Source organism: Sceloporus occidentalis, unplaced genomic scaffold (genome assembly GCF_023333645.1).
Source record: "Sceloporus occidentalis isolate IW3139 unplaced genomic scaffold, rSceOcc1.0.p SCAF_4, whole genome shotgun sequence".
Classification (NCBI taxonomy): Eukaryota; Metazoa; Chordata; class Lepidosauria; order Squamata; family Phrynosomatidae; genus Sceloporus; species Sceloporus occidentalis.
In genome coordinates this window covers 60,246,198-60,266,313 of record NW_028316984.1, presented here as the reverse complement: position 1 = coordinate 60,266,313, position 20,116 = coordinate 60,246,198, and positions in this window count along the sequence as shown.

The window sequence follows — 20,116 nt, the reverse complement described above, 5'->3', positions numbered from 1 at the left end:
ATAAAACATTATAGCTGCCATTGGCAAAATGAGCTTTGAAGGCCTGCATTGAAAGGCCCATGTGTAGCTCATTAGGTTCAACATCCACAAGACCACCACCAATAAAGCCTTATGTTTGCTAATCTAATTCATTTTGTTAGTGGGTACTCGAAGAAGGCTTCTTTACCTGATCTTAATAACTGGACAAGATCATAAGGCTAAAGGCTGATACAAGCCAGGCATTCCAATAACGCAGGAAGTTCATCCCCAAATTCCTTCAGCTAACTCGTAGCTCTCTGTGCCCATCATTGTCACTGTTTCGAAATCAAGCCATCTTTTTGTTGGAAGAATTTTGTGACAGAATGACCACTGGCTTCCTGATGTCTGCCCTTCTTTTCAGAAATAATGCAGAGAGGTGTATTTATTCAACAGTTGTCAAGGCCAGCCAAGAACAGGTCTCGGAGGAGGAGGATGGGGCTCCTCCAGAGCAAGAAGTAATTGAGGCTACACCAGGTACTAATCCTGCTCTGCCGGAATCCAGCCCTGATCTCCCAGCCCCAGAGGAGGAGGCTCAGCCAGGTCCTAGTGCTGGTGGGATTCCTCTGGTGGTACAGCAGCCTAGTGGTGACTCTGGGGAGGAACCAAGCTTGAAGGTTCCCTCCTATAGACAATGCAGGGCTGAAAGTGCTGGCAGGCGCAGATCCCAGAGAATTGCTGAGAAGCAATTAGCAAATCAGCCTCAGGTGGCACGGGGGAGAGTTTCCCTTACTTAAGGAGCAGAGACACACCAACTCAGTGCCAGAGTTTATTGCATGATCCTTTGGTGTGACTGCTGCCTGCATTGGCTCCCTGTATCTTGACTTCTTGTTGCCTTGACTCTTGGCTTTGGAACAGACTGGACTATTGCTACCTTCTGGCTGACCTGACCCTGGACTGGACTGACTATTGTAACCTCTGTTATCCTGACTTCGGCTTGGCTTTCGGTTTGCTTTCTCTCTCTCTCCCTGCAAGGTTTGTGGACTACTTCCAGATTCATAGTTAATTGCCTTCCTTATCGGCGTGTGTCTGTGGGTGCTGGCCACAGTCCAGGACAACAGTAGATCTATTCTAGTTGGGATAAACCAGCAGGATGCATGGCAGTATATCCATCCTATCCCTAAACTTGGAACAGGGTGTAGATGTTTCAGGAGATGTTCTTTTTTTTGCCTCAATGCCAAAGTGTTATTGTAAATGTGTGGGGCTAGTACAGCCTCCACTACCAACAGCAATCTATCTTTAATTAGTTTGGGGAATATTCAACTTTGGGCACAGGTTTTGCATAATCCAACACCAGTTATACCAGTAATAACTGATAACTTTTATTAAAGAAATATAGAAGCACGCACACATGCACACACAACTCATTCAACCAACCAACACAGAGAACTAACTAAATAGACAAACAAAATGAAATAACAGATTTAGAGCCTAGGAGAGGGGGTGCAATTACTTAGAGGCTTAGGAAAGGGGAAAAAATCCATGAAAAGCCAGACAGCAGAAAGACTCAAGTCATGAGGCTTGTGTGGGCAACTTCAGGAGCTGCATGGAGTGATCAAAGAAACTCAGACTGAAGCCTGAGGACAAAACTCACAGTGCAAGTGGGTAAAAAGATAGTTGCAGTAATGGTTGCATGCTGTTACTGGCTCTTGTGAAAAGGTTTTGTTTTTGAGGTGATATTTATACCTTTAATCCATGAGAGTTCCATGGGAAAATGAAAGTTTGATTATCTCAGACAGAACCTGAGAAGGTTTTTAAAGTGAAGAGTTTGTTTAGGTCGTTGGGAAGTGAGAAGGCTTGATTATGATCAATGATGCTTCATAGACTTTACAACACCTAGACAAGATCTGGATTCCTCAGATGTGAGGACAGGCAAGAGGTGTTTAGGGACACATGTTAAGATAAAAGAGGTTTTGGTCCTGTTTGATCTAGCAGAGTTCATCCCTTGGCTGTCAGCTTCCATTAGAAATGGGGTGTGTGTGTGTGAGTGTGAGTTATGTTGGTGCTTTTTCTTGCATGCCTCTTCCCCATGCCTTTTCGCATGGTTGCAGTTATGTGCCATTCACACCCCCTTTGTCTGGCGCTATGTGTGTCACTGCAGACCAGATCTGCTGATGCTGGTGATATAATATTGTATCAGTCTATATTCGGATTCGTACATGTATCAGGGAATGTCCAGAGCATTATGAAGTTAGATAGTATCTGAGGTGATATCAGGTGTAGAAATCTATTACTGTGTTCTGGAGGGAGACAACTTGTGGAAGCCTCTTGCCACTGAAATGGTAAATAAGCTAACTGAAACTTATTTTTAAGCCATCTTCCACTAGGTAAACTACCAATAGAGGCCTAAAACCAAAGTTTCACTAAATCTATTGCTCCTGCAGCTTTCCATGCCATCAGGAAAGTGCTCCAGTTTTTTAAAAAAAATCTCTGGACAAGGTTTGGAGGTACAAATTTAGGGTTGCCAGATATCAGGGATTGATCCCGAGTCTCCAGTTTTTGGGGGGTCATGCCCAGGTGGGAGAGTTCAAATTCCCCAGTTTTTGTGGGCTTATCTCTGGACAAGAAGAAAGGGTTGTGTCAAAATATGAGAGCAGCAGCTTGCGACAATTTGCAGGACTTGATTTGTTGTTGTAACTTGCACCAAAGCCCACAAGGAGTCTTGTGGTATTTTAAAGAATCACCAATTTTATTTGGTATAACTCTAGCCAACTTTGCATAATGGAAAGAATGATTTAACACTGCTTGAGACGTGATAAAGACATGTTTAGCAGTTGTTAAGAAGTGATAAAGACACATATCATAGTTATTAACACATATATACCAGGGGTGTAACTGTGTCTGTCAAAATGGGGATATTGCAGGAATTCCACCTTTCCAATGAAATTTTCTTCCAGTCTCCAAATTTTTAGCATTGCAGAGAGTGAGACAGAACTGAGAACTCATATTTGCTGTACCCATATCCTGGGTAACTTTGTCTGCCCCCTTTCTTTGAATGTCTATGCTCTATTTCTAAATGTTCATATGATGTTTTAAATTTCTGCAGTGCTAGAAATATGAGGACTGAAGGAAAATTTAATGTGAGGAATAGAATTATAATTTGGTGGGGGCAATGCCCTCATTTTGTGCTGTCCGTACCAGCACCCATGATTACTGTTTAAGAATACTTTGTCCAAGTAGGTGAACTAGAATGAACGGGTGATAGAAACAGAAGGACCACAATGCATGGAAATGCAAACATTATTTAAACAAGAAGTTATAAAGAAAACAAAGAGACAAACAAAAGGTGATAATCAGGGATACAAAGAAATTGTACTAAGTTGCTCCTTCTTAACAAGGCAGGCTGTCTTGACACACTGTAATTGTCTATTAAAATTTTGAGAGAAAAAGTGCTGCTTCTAGTTGCAACTTCTGAAATTTCTGCAAAATGTATCTGCCAAAACTCCTATCTTTTTCCTTGTTGAAGCAGACTATTCACACAGAGCAAGTTTAGATGGACTGGCTAAACAATCATAATAATACAAACAATTTTAATAATAAAAATTAAAAAAAAAAAAAAAAAATAATAATACAAACAATCCATCCCATGCTTTGAATGTTTAAAAGTCCATGCAACAAGAAAGCAGCTATTGTAGACAAGGTATGTAATTTACACATTTGTCCTAAAATAATTCTAAGAAGTATAAAAACTTTCAAGAGTAACAGTATCTCCCTGTCTGGGTTAATGGTCAGACAAGGGGGAATGAGGTCTTTAATCAAAGGCTGGATGGCCATATGTCAGGGATGCTTTGATTTAGATTTCTTGCATTGCAGGGGTTGGACTGGATGGTCCTTGCGGTCTCTTCCAACTCTATGATTCTATGAAACCAATGAAGTTTTCTCTCTCTCTTTCCTTTAATCCTTCCTGGTAATAAACATAAACCCTCACTGATGAGTCAGTTAAAGTATGAGTGAGACCAAAGATGAACAAGAATTCATCAAGCAGTTCAGCAGCTTATGTAGTGCTACTCTATGCAGATCTACATTTGTGCATGCGTGCATGCCTTTAAGTCTCCTGTTGGTTTATGGTGACCTCCATGAATTTCATGAAGTTTTCTTAGGCAAGGAATTCTCAGACGTAGTTGTGCCAGTTTGTTCTTCTGAAATATAGCCCACAGCACTGGTATTCCTTGACAGTCCCCCATCCAAGTACTAACAAGAGCTGACTCTGCTTAACATCCAATGGTCATGCCTTTAGGATATTTAGGCCCAAGATTTATCTATACTGCCATCAAATTTGTTTGTTTCATAGTCACTGCCAAATGATTTTTTTCATTTCCATTTCCTTTGGTGCTCCTATTTCTATCCCCAATGCTCCAGAGCAAGGTTAGACAAAGTGCAGCCTCTAATTTCATTTTTGTGAGTCCAATCCTCCTGAAGCCACCCCCCCCTCCATTTGAATTTTTCCCCAGTACAGATTTGTGTTCACCATACTTGCAGGCATCCACAATAAGCAGTTTTAGGCCAGACCAGGGCACAAGGCCGACCAATGCCCTACATGGAAAAAAAAATAAAAAATCCAACCAACCAACCAACCAAACAAAAAACAAAAACAAAGACAGAAGAGTGTTTCTAACCATTTCTCATTCTTTTTAAAAGTGATGTTTGTGCATTTCTTAATGATGTACCACATGATTATGCTAAAAGTATGATGCTATGGGTAAAAAAGTTGGTCACTAGTCTACACAATGTTGTCCAGCCCTTCACTTGATTTTGCCTTTAGGTAAAACTCTACTTAAATTGGAGAGGATCATCATACAGTACATATGTTAATTCACTGATATCTGCTAGATGCCTCTCATACTTCTCTGTGTTTGTTAAATGACTAGTATTAAGATCATTACAGTACTTGCGAGCACCTTTGTTTTTTCATTTCCACCACATTTCTGCTGAATCTTGGGTGCGTTACAGACCGCCCAGAAGGGGAAGTCTCACGCCGCTGCCGGTTGCTCCACGAGGGAGCCGCAGCAGCCAAACTGCGCGGCTCCCTCGCGGAGCAAGAAGTGCCCCGGAAGAGGCGCGCAAGGCGTGAGACGCGCACTCGCGGCGCCACTTCCGGTGTGCGATGGCCGGATGCTGTGAGTCCGCGACGTCAAAATGGCGGTGCCCATCTGTATAGGGTGCCACCATTTTGACGCACTCATTACGCGCAAGGGGCCCATCTGTAACACGCCATGAATTCCCAGTATGTCTATATCACCTGGAGTGACATTTTATACATCTGAAGGAAATGTGTTGGAAGGAAGCCATGACCCAAATCCTATTGTTAGCATGGAGTAGACCCATTGAACCAACTGGATTTACCTGTCATTCAACAATTGAGTCAATGGGTCTACTATAGTTGGGACCAACCAACAGTATTGTATCTCATGAAAACTTTTGCCGAATAAAAACGGTTAGTCTCTAAGGTGCTACTGGGCTCCTTAAAATGTCCATAAAGTGTCCTGTTGTTGTTGTATGCTTTCAAATTGTTTCCGACTTATGGTGACCCTAAGATGAACTGGGGTTTTCTGGGCAAGATTTGTTCAGAGGAGTCGAAGGCTTTCATGGCTGGCAGATACTGGTGAAACGTCAGGAAGAAAATCATCTAGAACATGGCCACATAGCTTGAAAAACCTACAAAAAACATGTTCAGAGGAGGTTTGCTATTGCCTTCCCCTGAGGATGAGAGATTGTGATTTGTTCAAGATAACCCAATGGCTTGGACCAATGTGAGGAGTCGAACCCTGGACCAGAGTCACAGTCCAACACTCAAACTACTATACCAACTACTATACCATGTAATTGTCTTATCTCAGTGCATTTATATGTCACTGTTGGCTGCTGGTTTATTTGATAGTCTGACCTCCATTTTCATGCACACTGTTTTAACCCAAAGATTTCCAGCTAAAGCAGGACTGGAGAACCTGTGACTTTCCAGACATTATAAAACTCATTTACATGAACTTTAGTGAGCCTCACCAACCATGAGGTCTGATGTTTTGTTTTTATAATATATACAGTATTAACACCCTTCAGTTATTTATTAATAGCTAAGGCCACCATAGGCAGAGCCAGCCGTTGTCTACCATGTCAGCAGGGTGGTGAATCCATCCCAGATTTTACTCTGAACTCTAAAGAAGCTACATTGTTTTGGGGTAGGGGTTGGACCCTTAGAGAGTTCTATTATAGTTCAAACTAAAAATGGCACAGACCTACTGCTCCATCTGCATGGAAATTGTCCACTGCTAGCTATGGGACCACAGATGTGTTGTGGGAATCACTGGTAGAGGCATTTAAAACACATTGGCACAAGGAGACAAGCACTGGTAATGTTCAAACATTGATCTACTCCATAAGAAGTGCAAATGACCCCAAAAGACACAAAACTGCTCAGAACTTCCACTGTACAATTGGATGCCCTAGATTTTCTGCAGTCCTCCATTTTCATCACTTCCATGTACCCTCAGTGGCACCTTGGCTGTCTTAATATTCTGGAGGTGACACGTTAAATAAATAATGTAGCGATCTAATTTTAAAATAATTTTATTGTCAAGCTTCTTTCATGGCATGTAATCAATATTTATGCAGGCCTTATTCACAAGAGAAGTGCCTCTTTTTCTCTCTCTTTACACATTTGACCTCGTGTACAAGATTACTGTCCTTTCTCGCCTTTAAAACCATTTACCATGGCTTCAATCATTTCTCCTTTTACTGATCTAGATGTTCAGGTGGGAAGTTTGATAAGCTCTTGTTTTATTTCTAGCTTCTCGTGGCTCTTCAAGCTGGGGTATATTTCAAGCAAATGGACTATGAACTAGCAGTATTCTCTTGCTTTCATAAGTCAAAGAAAGCATGTCAACAATATTTACTGCACTGAAAAGCTTTACCAATATCTGGCAGAGTATCAGCATGCTTGGTAGTAATTTCGAAAGAGAAATAGATTATTTTTACATCAGATTTTTTTCTTAGGGTTGGTATTGATTTTAAAAATTCATACACAGCACTATTTTTTTCCCAGGGTTACGTATTGAATAAAAAAGAGAAAATGTGCATGCAGGGCTTCTTTTAGGAACATTTTGTAAATAATAAGCTTTCAGCACTGGACAAGAAAGGTTTTCCTCCCAGTGTGCATGTTTATAAAGTGCTGTTTTCTTCTGCACTATAAACAAAGAGTCAGGCAGACATACTGTTTACTAGCAGAATTGGCAAAGGAAGATATTTCTTTGAAATATATCGTGAATGCATTAGGACTTCACAACAGGTAAGCCAGACTGTAGTTATTGCTTCTGAGCTAGATCTCTTGTAATAATCTGACTCTGCTTGCTGTGGCTATAAGTAGAGGATAAAGGTAGCAGACCTGGAATATTTTAGGCATCCCATTATCAATTAGCTTTCTATAGCTCTCTCCAGTTCCCCTCCCTCATTTTATTTATTAGATACTATTTACCCTATTCTTCATCTATGAAGGCTCCCAGGGTGAATTATGGACTCTCAAAGCAAGATCGTGCCCACCATAAGCCTTATAATCAAAAAACACATAACCTCCAACTGTTCCAATTAATCCTCTATAGTCCACTTGTTTTCATCTGTTTTTAAAATGTCCCAGTTTCTTCTTCTTCTTCTTCTTCTTCTTCTTCTTCTTCTTCTTCTTCTTCTTCTTCCTTCTTGTCTTTAGCTTATTTCCATTGCGGTAAACTGGGTTCAAAGGGCAAAACTAGTTTGCACTCAATTAATTGAGCAGGTGGGGAGAGGAGAGGAAGGTTGGAATCTTCCCAGTAAGCTTGGGCAAAAGCAAACTGCTGCAGTATCGCCTAACTTGTACATACAGTGCGTCCTCCCCTTCCACAGGGGATCTATTCCAGATCCCCCCACGTAAGGGAAAATCTGCCTATTCTCAAGCCCCATAGGAAATAATGGGGTGTGGGCATGTGGCGGCATGGCATACGCACATGGTGGGAATGCTGTGAACATAATTTATCTGGATTTCAGCAAAGCATTTGGTAAAGTTGCCTATAATATTTTGATTAGCAAACTAATTTCATATGAAATGGAAGGGAACAATGTCAGATAGAGCCATAATTGACTGGAAAATCATACTAGATAACAAGATGGATGGAATCAATGTGATGTTTTCAGATTATATACTGTAAAACTAGGAGTGGCAGTTAACACATAGGAAAATTGGGCAGAAATTAATATAAAATTCAATAGAGATAAATGCAAAATTCTACATTTTGGCCACAAAAACCAAATGCACAGGTATAGTATGGTGGATACATGGCTCAGCAGTACTACATGCAAAAAGGATCTAACGCAAAGAAAAGGGAGGGGGAAAACGACAAGGAGAGCAAAGGAAAACAAGAAACAGATGTTATGTGTTATGCTGTAATGTTGCCAAATGTTGTTTGTCCTCTTATAATGGAACACAATAGAAATCACTAAAAGAGAAGTCAATAAGTGTTGATTTCACCAGTTGAGCTAATGGAGAGGCCCTGTTTCCAGCTCTCTCCTCCTCAGCTACACCCTGATGGAATGGCTGCTAGGATTTTACTCAGAGGTGATAAGGAACATAATGATCACAGATCAGTTAGGCGGGATACAAACGGGCAGGGGAAGACGTCTTGGAGGTGTATTCTGCTGAATACGGAGCCTCCAGACCGCCCGCCCCGGGGGCGTGCTTCAGGTGTTGGGGCTTCCACACGGGGGGCAGTGAAGACGCCTCACCTGGGTCCGTTTCGGACCCGTAGCTTCTATACCGCCACCTCAGAGGACGCCGCAAAGAAAGGGGCAGCTTCCGCATGGGCGGCCGAAACCGCGGCTTTTTTTTTCTTTTGCTGCATGAGAAGTGCGCAGCTGCGGCAGTCTAGCACCAGCCGGCAATTTCCCTTTTGCTGGCTGCGGAATGCGCATGTGCACATTTAAAGCGCCCAGGCCCCTTTAAACTTTTTTCCCCGCCCTGCCCAAGAACAAAGGTGGCCTCCTGCCAGCTGGTGATCAGCTGGTGTTGGCATCCTTGCCCACTTGTGCATTACGAGTGCCACCACTGGCATCATGGATGCCTCCTCTCCTTTGTTCCCTGTGGTCTTCCTGAAGCTGCAATCCACAGCCACAGCTGTCGCCGCTGCCACCGCCGTCTTCTCTGCCCCCTCTGCCCCCTCTGCCCCCTCTGCCCCCTCCGGCCCCTCCGCCTCCATTGCCGCTGCAATGGAGGTCCCATCATCCACCACCATAACAGCTGTAGACTTGGATGACAGCAGCAGTGATGATGATGATGACACAGAACAGCGAACGGCAGTGGCTGCCATAGCGCTTCATCAGGCTACTGTTGGCGGTGCCATGGCCCTGGCCAGAGTGGCACGCCTCCGCCGATGCTGGAAGGTCCCTGCATCCCAAGACTTGTGGGACAACTTTGTGTCAACCATATGGTCTGACGAGCAATGGAGGCATTTCTTCCGAATGCCCCGTGCCCTCTTCCACAGGCTAGTGGGCATCCTGCGCCCAGAACTGGAGAAGGCAGACACAGTGATGAGGAAAGCCATCCCGGTGGAGAAGAGAGTGGCGATTGGTGTCTTTTCACTGGCACACAAGTCCAGCTACATTGTGACAGGGGCGCTGTTTGGGACTGGCGTTGCCACCGTGGGGGAGATCGTGGTGGAGTTTGCCCTGGCCATGGAGAAGCTGCTGCTGTCACGGACCGTGTACCTGGGGAACGCACGTGAGGTAGGGACAGCCAGAACACCTTCCCTTTCATCTTTGGCAGCTCTGTGATATTCTGTGTCAAGTGTCACCCCCTCACTGTACATTTGCTGTTCTTGCTATGGTGCAGTTGCGCATGTGTAAAAGAGTTGTCATCTCAATTCCTCTGTTTCTCTCCCTTCCTTTCCCCCACAGATTATGGATGCCTTTGGTCGCCATGGCTTCCCACAAGTGGTTGGCCTCATGGACGGGTGCCACTGCCTGATCATACCACCCTTGGGGCTGAGGAATGCCTATGTCAACAGAAGGGGCTCCTATTCTGTCATCCTGCAAGGGACATGTGACCACACAGGAAGGTTCGTGGACGTGGAGCTCGGATGGCATGGGTCAGCCCACGATGCCAGGGTGGCACGGAATTCTCTCATCTACGAGGCCATGGAGGCTGGCATCTATGTGCAAGGGAACCCCAGCATCAACATCAGAGGCCAGCAGATCGGGCCCCTCATACTGTCTGACTGTGCCTACCCCATTCGGAAGTGGCTCATGACACCATTTAAGACCCCCCGCACTCCCAAACAGAAGCTCTTCAACAAGAAGTTGAATCGCGTGAGGGGGGCCATGGAGAGATCGTTTGGCAGATTGAAGGCGAGATGGCGCTGTCTCACTGCCCCACTGCTGGTGGCAGAGGAGAACGTGGTGCCCATCCTGGTATCATGCGTCATTCTGCACAACATCTGTGAGACCAAGGGCAGGGTCCTGGATGAGGGCATGCGATATAGGCGCCGTTTTGTGCTGCCCACCCTGGCACCAATCACGGAGGCTCAAGAGAAAGAGAAGAAGAAAGCAGGGGAGACTGTGAGGAATGCCCTGGCAGATTTTTTTCTGACAAAGAGAATCTGAAGGATGGCTCCTGTGCCATCATCTGTGATGTCAGAGTGCAATGTTCTGTAATAGCATAAGCACATGAATAAATGTATCCCATTATCCACAGTTTGAGTCTGCCTATCATTCCTGATCTGTGCTGTGGGCATGTTTTGCCACGTGCCTGAGGGGGACACACACAACCACACACACACAAAAGGTCTCCTGGCGCCTGTTTTCCTGGGTCAAAAAGATACATCAGCTCCAACTGCCAATTGCCCCTTTGACAATGTATCAATCCCCCTCAAATTCAAGGTTTCCTAATGGCCCATTTGAATGTATCAATAGGGCACCCAGAGGGCATCTATTGGGGGAGAGTTTCAAACTGCTCCTCTGAAAGCTTTCATTGGCCTAGGACCACCTTGGCCTAACGGCCCTGAGCCACAGGTGCCCATATATACCCGTGCGCAACTGTGCAAGACCCCAGGACGGCGATCAACATGGCAGCGCCATGCAGGAGGGTCCCGGTCCGCATCGCCTACTGGTCCGATGAGGAGGTCGGGATCCTCCTGGACTCCCTGATGCTGCAGGCAGCCGCTCGAAGGGTGATGGCCAGCACGAACAAGCCCAACCGGGGGCATTTTCTGCAGGCGTCCCGTGCCCTCGAAGAGCGAGGGTTTCGAAGAAAGATGCATCAGTGCAGAGTGAAGTTTAAAACTCTGAAGGCATCTTTCTTCGAAACCCTCGAAGACTTCGGGGAGCACCCCCCGGTTGACAGGCGGCCACCATTCTTTGAGTGGCTGAAGGACCTGTGGATCAGGGGAGATCGGCCCAGACCGGAAGATCGCTGTCGTCCAGGTAAGCCAGAGCTCTTGCCATGCCCTGTCCTCCCCTCTTTGACCCTTCCCTTGCCCTCCTCTCCTTCCTGCATGGTGCCAATGCCATCCCTCCTCTTCCCTTCTGCAGGCGTGCGGCCGAGGCGGAGGCGGAGGGAGGGAGGGCACCGTGCCAGGTCGCCCTCTCCATCATCCTCGGGGGACGAGGATGTCCCCGAGGGTGGGCCACAGCCAGGACCAGCTGCTGTGGCCCCTCTGCAGCCAGAGCAGGCTCCTCTGGCGGCAGGTAGGTCCCTAGGGTGAGGGGTGGGGGTTGCCTGACTGCAGCCCCCACGACACTTGTGCCCTCGTCTGCCATGCCAGCATGGTAACTTGGGCCTTTTCTTCCTCTTTTGCAGGGCTTGAAGTCCTTGCTGCTGTCGCCGCCGCTGAGGAGCCTGGCCCGAGCCGCCGCCTGCCAGCAAAGCCAGGGGACTTGGCCCTCGATGCCAGGACCCTGGATCGAGTCCTCCAAGCCCGGCAGCAAGGTAAGTGCGGAGGTGAACCCAGGGAAGGGAGCGGGGGCACCCAGAAACCCTGCCTGTGGGAGTGGGTGATGGGCTCCACAGGCTGACCCTAACCATCCTCTTTCTTTTCCCCCCACAGAGAACCGGACGGAGAGGAGGTTCGCTGCCCTGGAGGAGAAGGTGGACAAGCTGGCGGAGAGAGTCTCCTCCATGGAGGAGACTCTGCAAGAGATCCTCCGCCGGCTGCCCGCCCCACCGCCTCCTCCCCCTCCCTGAAGCAGCTTCCCTCCCCTGCCCCCTGTGCCAACCCCCTTCACCACCACCCTTTACCATCCCCCTTCCCTTTGTACATATTGTATATAGAAAATTTTTTTATTGTTGTTATTAATAAAAAAATTTATTTTTAAAAAAACTTGTGTGGTTCATTATGCGCAACTGCGGCAGTGTTGCTGTGAGTGTGAATGTGACAGCTTAGGCGCAACTGTGCAGTCTAAAGCTAGGCAGGAGTGCTGGGAGGTAGCAATGTCCAAACTCTGTCCTTCCAGGCGTTTTGACTTCATCTCCCAGAATCCCAGACCACAGGGCAAGGTGGCTGGGGATTCTGGGAGATGAAGTCCAAACGCCTGGAAGGACAGAGTTTGGACATTGCTGGTTTGGGGACCAGTGAGCCAGGCATGGTGGGAGGAGAGAACAGGAAGGGTAGACTAGAGTAGATAGGGCTGGGAGGGAACACATGCCCTGGGAGGCGAAATGATGTCTATATGGGACATCATGGGACCTAGTGCCTTGTCAGTGCTCCCTGCCCCTTGATCCCAGGCCCCCTCTAGTTGCCCTTTGCCTTTGGGGGCGGGGTGTGGGCGGTGGGACTGCCACAGAGTCACTGAAGAGGCTGGAGGATGGCCCAGCAAGAGGCTGCTGAGACAACTCCACCTCCATGGCAACTCCCTGCTCCTCAGCTGGAAGGATTGCTCTTGCTGGGGGCTCCTGCTGCCCTACTCCTTCCTCCACGACCCTGGGGACAGCCCTGGCTCTTCCAGCTCTTGCTGGGGCCTCCTGCTGCTCAACCCCTTTGTCCACGACCCTGGGGACAGCCCTGCCTCTTCCACCCTGCTCCCTACGTACCCTTCTGCGTCTCGGGCCACCCTGCCCTCCCCTCATGATCTCCAGCATTTGCCCCATCAGAACAGTCTGCGCTTCCAAGGTGGTGTTGAGTCGCCTCTGCTCCTGGTCTGACCTGTCTATTGATCTCTCCTGGTTCTGAACGGCCCTCTCTTGAACTTCTAGGTTCCTCTCTTGAAATCCCAGTGCCCTCACATGAACTTCTAGGTTCCTCTAATGAACTCCCAGTGTCCTCTCTTGAAATCCTAGTGCCGTCTCTTGAAATCCCAGTGCCCTTTCCATGAGCTCCCTGCGGGACTGTCTGCCCCTCTCCCTGTCCTCAAAGGCTCGCTGCCCCTGCTGCATCAGTGCTGCCATGTGCTCTTCTGAGCAAGCCTTGAGCTGATCCACAGCCGCCACAGTTTTAGTAGCTGCTGACGGACGCACCCTTTTCTTCTTGGTGGCAAGTCTCTCCTCTGCTGACATGGCAGCTATGGGATTAGCTGGAGGTGGTTCTCCTTCTCCTTCTCCTTCTTCTTCTGCTTCAGTTCGTCCTCCTACTATGGGACATACAAGCAGAGAGTCACAGAAGCCTACAGTTAGCAGAGACCCTGAGGGCCATCTAGTCCAACCCCATTCTGCCATGCAGGAACTCTCACTCAAAGCTGTGGCAAAGGGTAGAGCTTCAAACTAAGGGCATGGGGAAAGGAGAGATTTACATGCAAGGGAGGGGTGCCTTAGGAATGTGGGACACATGCAGCACATGACCATGCCAGGGACACTCACAATCCTACTTCCACAGCAACCTTGCAAACATACCAGCACAGTAAGCAGTGAAAGAAACATGCCACAATTGCGCAGTTGAGCCATGCAGTTATAAACATAAATATAGGGTTTACCTTGCATACTCTCTTCGGCCTCACTGCCATCGCTGGCGGGTGCACTGGCCCGGGAGACAGGTGAGCGGTCACGGTAGCTGCTGGTCGTGGAAGAGGACCCAGCACGAGATGGTGGTCTCCTTCTGGAGCTCCCGGCCCCAGCAGACATTTGTCTGAGCAGGGCGCGGGGATCCAGAGGTCTCTGGCTGCTGGAGGAATCGCCCGAGTCGGGGTGTTCCTCCTCCTCCTGCTCCTCATCTGTATGACAAGGGACAAGGGTCATCTCTGCCCTGTGCCCACCCCGGGGCCACATCTTCCCCTTCCCCCATTTCCCCCTCCCTTCCCCCCAGGGGCCATGGCGCATCTTACCCTGAGGGGGCATCAAAAGGTCTTGGGCACATTCAAGGTCCGGGGTCTCATCCTCCTCCTCCTCCTCCACCGCCACAGGCTCGGCTCTGGCTGGCTGGCCTGCCGGGACCCTCACACGCTCCCCACTGGTGACTAGTCTGTTGGGTCTGATGCTTCCATCACTTTTAATGAAAGCATGCAACTCCTTGTAAAAGGGCGGGGGGGGGGTGCCCTTCGTAGTACCTCTGGCCAGGGCATCTCTGTATTGTTTGTATTGAGATTTCAGCGACTTGCATTTTTGGCGACACTCCTCCAAAGTTCTGTTGTGGCCCTTGGCTCTCATGGCCTCTTCCACTTCTCGATATGTGTCAGCATTCAGGTAGGACTGCTCCAATTTTTGCAGAATGTTTGGCTGTGACCATATAGCTATAAGGTCAGCCGTCTCCGCATGAGACCAAGACGTCCCCCTGCCTTTTTTCGGGGTGCTGGTGGATGGCTGAGCCATCCTGCCTGGTGGCAAAGGGGAGCCGCCGCACAGCTGTGCCAGGAGCAGCCGAACTGTGCCCGTTCCCAGGTGAAAATGGCGCAGGAATGTGTGTAGGGGGTCACTTTAAATTCCAAACTTTCCCTTATCACTTTCTACAACCAAAACATCCGCCGGCAAAACTTACAACTTCCCGCGATTCCAGCAACGCATGCGCACATGGAGCTCTAGGCTTAGGGTTACGAGACTTAAAATGCGCCGCAGCTGTGCCGCAGATTCCACAGCTGCATGGCAGCGGACGCTGCAATTAAAGCCTGACTGCAAACCACGCATGTCCCGGACCCCACCCAATATGCGACGCAGCTGACACAGAGCTTTTAAACGGGCAACTTATATTTGCGGCGTGGCAATTCTGGCGTACCGGTGCAGCAGCTTACAGACGGAGATGCGCACGTACACCGCATATCAAAAAGAAGCGGAAAAAAGCAGCACCTTTTTAATGCCACTTCTTCCCGCTTGTGGCGTGCGGGCAGCGCGTTCATGACGGCATTCAGGTAAGGGCCGTCTGAAGGCTCTACCTTCATGACGTCATGAATACACCCCTTTTTGCCCGTCTGTATCCCGCCTTAGTCTGAACCTGGATATGTTTGAATCCAATATAAAGCAGAGGTGGAGTCTCTGGATGTTTGACTAATGGGCCACATGTGTTTTGGTGGAGAATGATTTCCCTGACTCTGAGCTATGTCCCCACAGTCTATCCCCTGGGTGATTTTCTCATCTGCTTAGCTTCAGTTTCAGACATGAGCTCAGCTGGAGAAAAGTGCCTGGGGAGGAGATTCTAATATTTATGTATGCATGTGTGTGTGTGAATGCATAAGAAGGCATTGGACATACAAATGGCTGAAATCCCCACAGCTAATGCATCTTATTCACATTCAGATCTAACACCTGACTCCCCATTTACACATTACAGAGAAGTGTCTATGGTACTCCAACTCTTAGTTTTGCTGCGATACACCAAATGTGGTGTCAGTGTTCAATGCCAATCTCTTGCTCACTCCAAGGCTGGTCCTGACTGAAGCAGATTCAGGTACCGACTAGTTATGTGTGAAATAAACCTAAATCTTCCTCACATGTTTCAGCAGGCTGGATGCTCTTATCTACTCTGGCTGCAGAGTGCTTTCTCTGGATTTTGTTTTCTTTTTTGGTAAATTTTGGGTGGAAAATAAAAACAAAAATAATAGGTATTTTCCCACAAGGCACACGGTTACAAAGCCAATTATGTGTGCATCTGTATAAACAAAAATGTGCTTCTTTTACATTTGCATCTCTTTCATCATAATCCATCACTTTAAGAAAATTGCATACAGTATGCCTGCACCATATGCTGGCGCACTATACGCAGCTCCAGCTTATGCGGAAGCTGTGCACCAATTAAAGCAATGGCGCACCTGCCCATAGCATGCACTGCCCCAAGCTGCGAGCACACACCCCATTGCTTTTAATGGGGTGTGAGCATTCATGGATTTCCCCTTACGCAGGGGGATCTGGAACAGATCCCCTGCATAAGGGGAGGGCCCATTGTACTATTTTCTACTGGCATCCATGTAGATATCTCCAGAATTTTTGAGGCCAGAAGATCCTTCCTGCCCCAGCACAGATTCAACTGAGACAGAATATAGAATCACAGACTCAGAGAGTTGGAAGAGACCTCAAGGGCTATCCAATCCAACCCCCTGCCATGCAGGAATACACAGTCAGAGCACATCTGGAAAAAAGTATAGGTCAATTTTGTCAAATTGTAGTACCAAACTATATAATCCAACAAAAGAGTTACAAGTGAACTTAATAAATGGTATAACTGAAGCACCCTACACAAAATGACCTTCAATGGCTGTTGATAAGCTGGAAATTAGGACAGCTGGGATTCTCTGTGTCTATATTTCATTCAGAGGCAGGTTACAGACCGCCCATTTGGGGCGGGCTGTACCCGCCCCTTTCCCAGGAGTATCGGGGCCTCAGTGGCCAGAATGGCAGCCGCTGAGGCCCCGATCCGCCGCTTTCCGGGCTGCGGGGAAGCAGCAAAAGGCCGCTTCCCCGCAGCCTGGAAAGGGGTGTCCCTGGGGCTTCAAGCCCCAAGGACACCCCGCGGTGGCGGGGAGGAGGAGAAAGGGGCCGCTTGGCCTCTTTCTCCTTTGGTCCGCTGAGCACAGTCGTCTGAAGGCTGCGCCCAGTGGACCAAACCAGGAAGGAGCTCCGAAACGCCCTGGTGCGGAGCGAGGACGTCACGTCTGCGCTGCCTTGTATAGAGGCGGTGCGGTCGTGACGTCCTCATGGCGGCGGTGGAGCGCACACTAGGGTTAGGGGGGTGCGGAAGCACCGCCCCTTTCGAACCCTAGTGCGTGCTCTGCACGCACAAAACGGCCCGTTTGTAATGGACCAGAGTTTGGATTTATAATACTCCGCTAAACTTCAGCCCTCAGAAACCAAAAACAAACACAGCCAGTGGCTGTGTTGCATAGAGGATTCTTGGAGGTGTAATCCAAAAGGTCACTTTGTCAAGCTTTGGTTGTGATACAAAATTGTTTCATATCTCTGTTTAGAAAAAATCATGAAACCTAACATACAGTAGAAGTCAGATAATATTATTGTATGAGATAATGATATTATCTCATTCAATCAAAACAAAAGAACAGTCTTGTCGAATATATTCTACAGTATATCTAAAGCAGAATAAGTGATCATATGCATGAAGTTGTGTGTTTGTTCTCTCTCTATCTTTTGCTCCCTACTTTTCCATTTCTTTCTAGCTTTGTTCTTAAGAGCCAGCAGGGGATTGAACAAGATTGTGACAAAGACAGACTGGGAGATATAAGAGAACGAGAAAGGTCCTTGCCTATTTCAACCTTATTCAAGAGGTAGAAGCTAGAATGACAGGCTGGTTAACTACCTTGTCACATGGTTTAGTACCTTCAAAAATATAGATATGGATGTGAAGACAGACAGCTTCAGCTATAAACAGGAGCATCTAAAAATATAAACGTGCTGAAATGCCAGTCTGAAAAATTGGAGTGCATTATGTAAGTTAGATATATTGGTGCTTTAATTTTATTCTCGACACTTCCCATCCTTGTTATATTTTATCTTCTGTGTTTAGAAAAGAAATTGGTTGAAGAGGAGAGCAGGGAATAGGAAAGCTTCTATGCCACAGAGTACATGGCCAGGGGATACTTCATTGAGAGCCTCAAAAATCAGGAAGTCAGGAAAAAAAGAAGTCATACCCATGCATTCGGAGCCATACCCCCTATGCTCTTCTGATTTGAGAGCGGTTAGCAAAAATTGCTCTCATCTTTTCATGTTCACCCTCTGCACTGCAGTCATGCCACTCACATCTGTCTTTCTGACTCTCTGCTTCTTTCTGTCCTTCTCCCTCAACCTTCTTCATTCTAGTTTGTGCTGGAGGAGCATTTCCTTTGTGCCTCCAGCTCTTGCCTTCTGTAATGTTACCTCCCTCTCTGCTTCAGCCTTTTAATTTGGCTGCATTCCCTTCAAGAGTTCTGAGGCTTTTCTTTAGCCTGGCATTGTGACTGCTTTATATTTCCCAGCTTCAGCAGCCTGTACAAGGAGGAAGACCCTTGTGCCAGAAACCAAGTGATGAGATTCTGTATTTATTCAGCTTGTGGAAATTGGCAAAGCAAGACAGAGACAGTTGCTAGTCAGACAGGCACAAAATCTGAAAGAGGTATCAAACACTTTTGATTGCTAAGTTGGTGAAGGGGAAATGTAGGACAAAAGAAGAAAGAGAAGTAGGCTCGGTCAGTGGCCAGCTGGAACCAACTGTAAGTGACTGTTACTGACCAAAACAATGCTTAGAAGCAATGCTCACCTAGCCAGGATGTGAGAATGAACAAAGCTGCTTCTACCATTAGGCAGAGTGAGGCATTTGCCTCAGACAGTAGATGCTGGGAGGTGGCATTAAGATGTTGGAATAAAGACCTGCTTAGCATTCATCTTGCCCTTGGCTCCCAAAACTACTCTGTTGCCATCACGAGTGTTGAGAAATCCAGACACATTTTGTACAAGGAAACAAAAGGAACTTCATTTTCTTTTTGCCTTAGGCAGAAAAATGCACATAATGATGAGTGATGTTGTGAGGTATTCAGTGCTCAGAGATGGCTAAAAAAGAATAAAGCCAAGAGAAAGTAGGGAAGAAAGAATAGTCCACCCTAGGAAAATATTTTTTTTCTCAGCAGAAAAATGTTTCTCCGACACTTGGAAAACCCAGTCAGGAAGCACAAATCTGAGCATTTTGTGGGAATTTTGCCTGGCATTCGCATATCTTGAAATGTTTTTTTGGAAAATATTCTGTGTACAAACACATGTGGCATTTATTTTGGTGGAAAATTTGTGTTTTATTCACAAAGCCCACGATTTTTGCACAGAAAATGCTTGCTTCTGAAACAATGTTTTTTTTTCTTGCACAAAGAATGTGTTTCTGCACAAAAAGCACATTTTCAAGAAAATATCCCCATTTCTAGAAACATGGATATGTGTGGAAAAAAACTGGTGTCCTTTGCATAAAACATGTTTTTGTACAAAAAATGTTTCTGGAAACAGAGGTTTTGGCACAAAAATGCATGCATAAAGCAGTTTCTACAGTCTCTAGAAATGCACACAATTTTTGAGGAGGCAAAACTGGACCAAAACTGTGAAGAAATATTTTGTTTTCTTCAGCTACAAGGAGAAAAGTGTATAAATTATTCTATCTCATATGCAAGGATCAAATCCTCAAAGATTTATATCCCATAAGAGAAGAGGTTTTCTTTTTGGTTACATTCTACTATCATATCTGAGGGACTATAAATACTAAGGAAAGGGCTTTGAAGGACAATGCTTCAGAGATCAATATTCAATTAATTAAATTTTGATTAAAGGGCAGAGGTGACTGCTTGGTTGAGGTACCCTGCTTAAGGCTATTGCACTGGGCAGCAGGGAATAAAGAAGAAATCTGTTCAAAATTTTTCAAGTTGTTCTCATCTATCAGTGGTGGAAGATACAAAGTGGTATATAATTTTGCTAATTCACCTGAAGAGACACCTGAACATATAGGATGGCATGATTCACATCGCAAGCCCACTATTTTTAAAGACTGTGGTTGTGGAATTAAAACATGTTTTCAGAGTTTCTCTTTAGTTCAGTCCATTATAAGTTGCCTGCAGGGTTACCTAAATGAGAACTGTGGCTTCTTCAGAAGCTTTTTAGTGTTCTTGATGCTTAATTAATATGCTGACCACAAAAGGTATGGAAGACATGCTAGCAATTTAAAACCCACTTGAAGATATAAAATCATAATCTGTAAATTCCAGGAGAGAA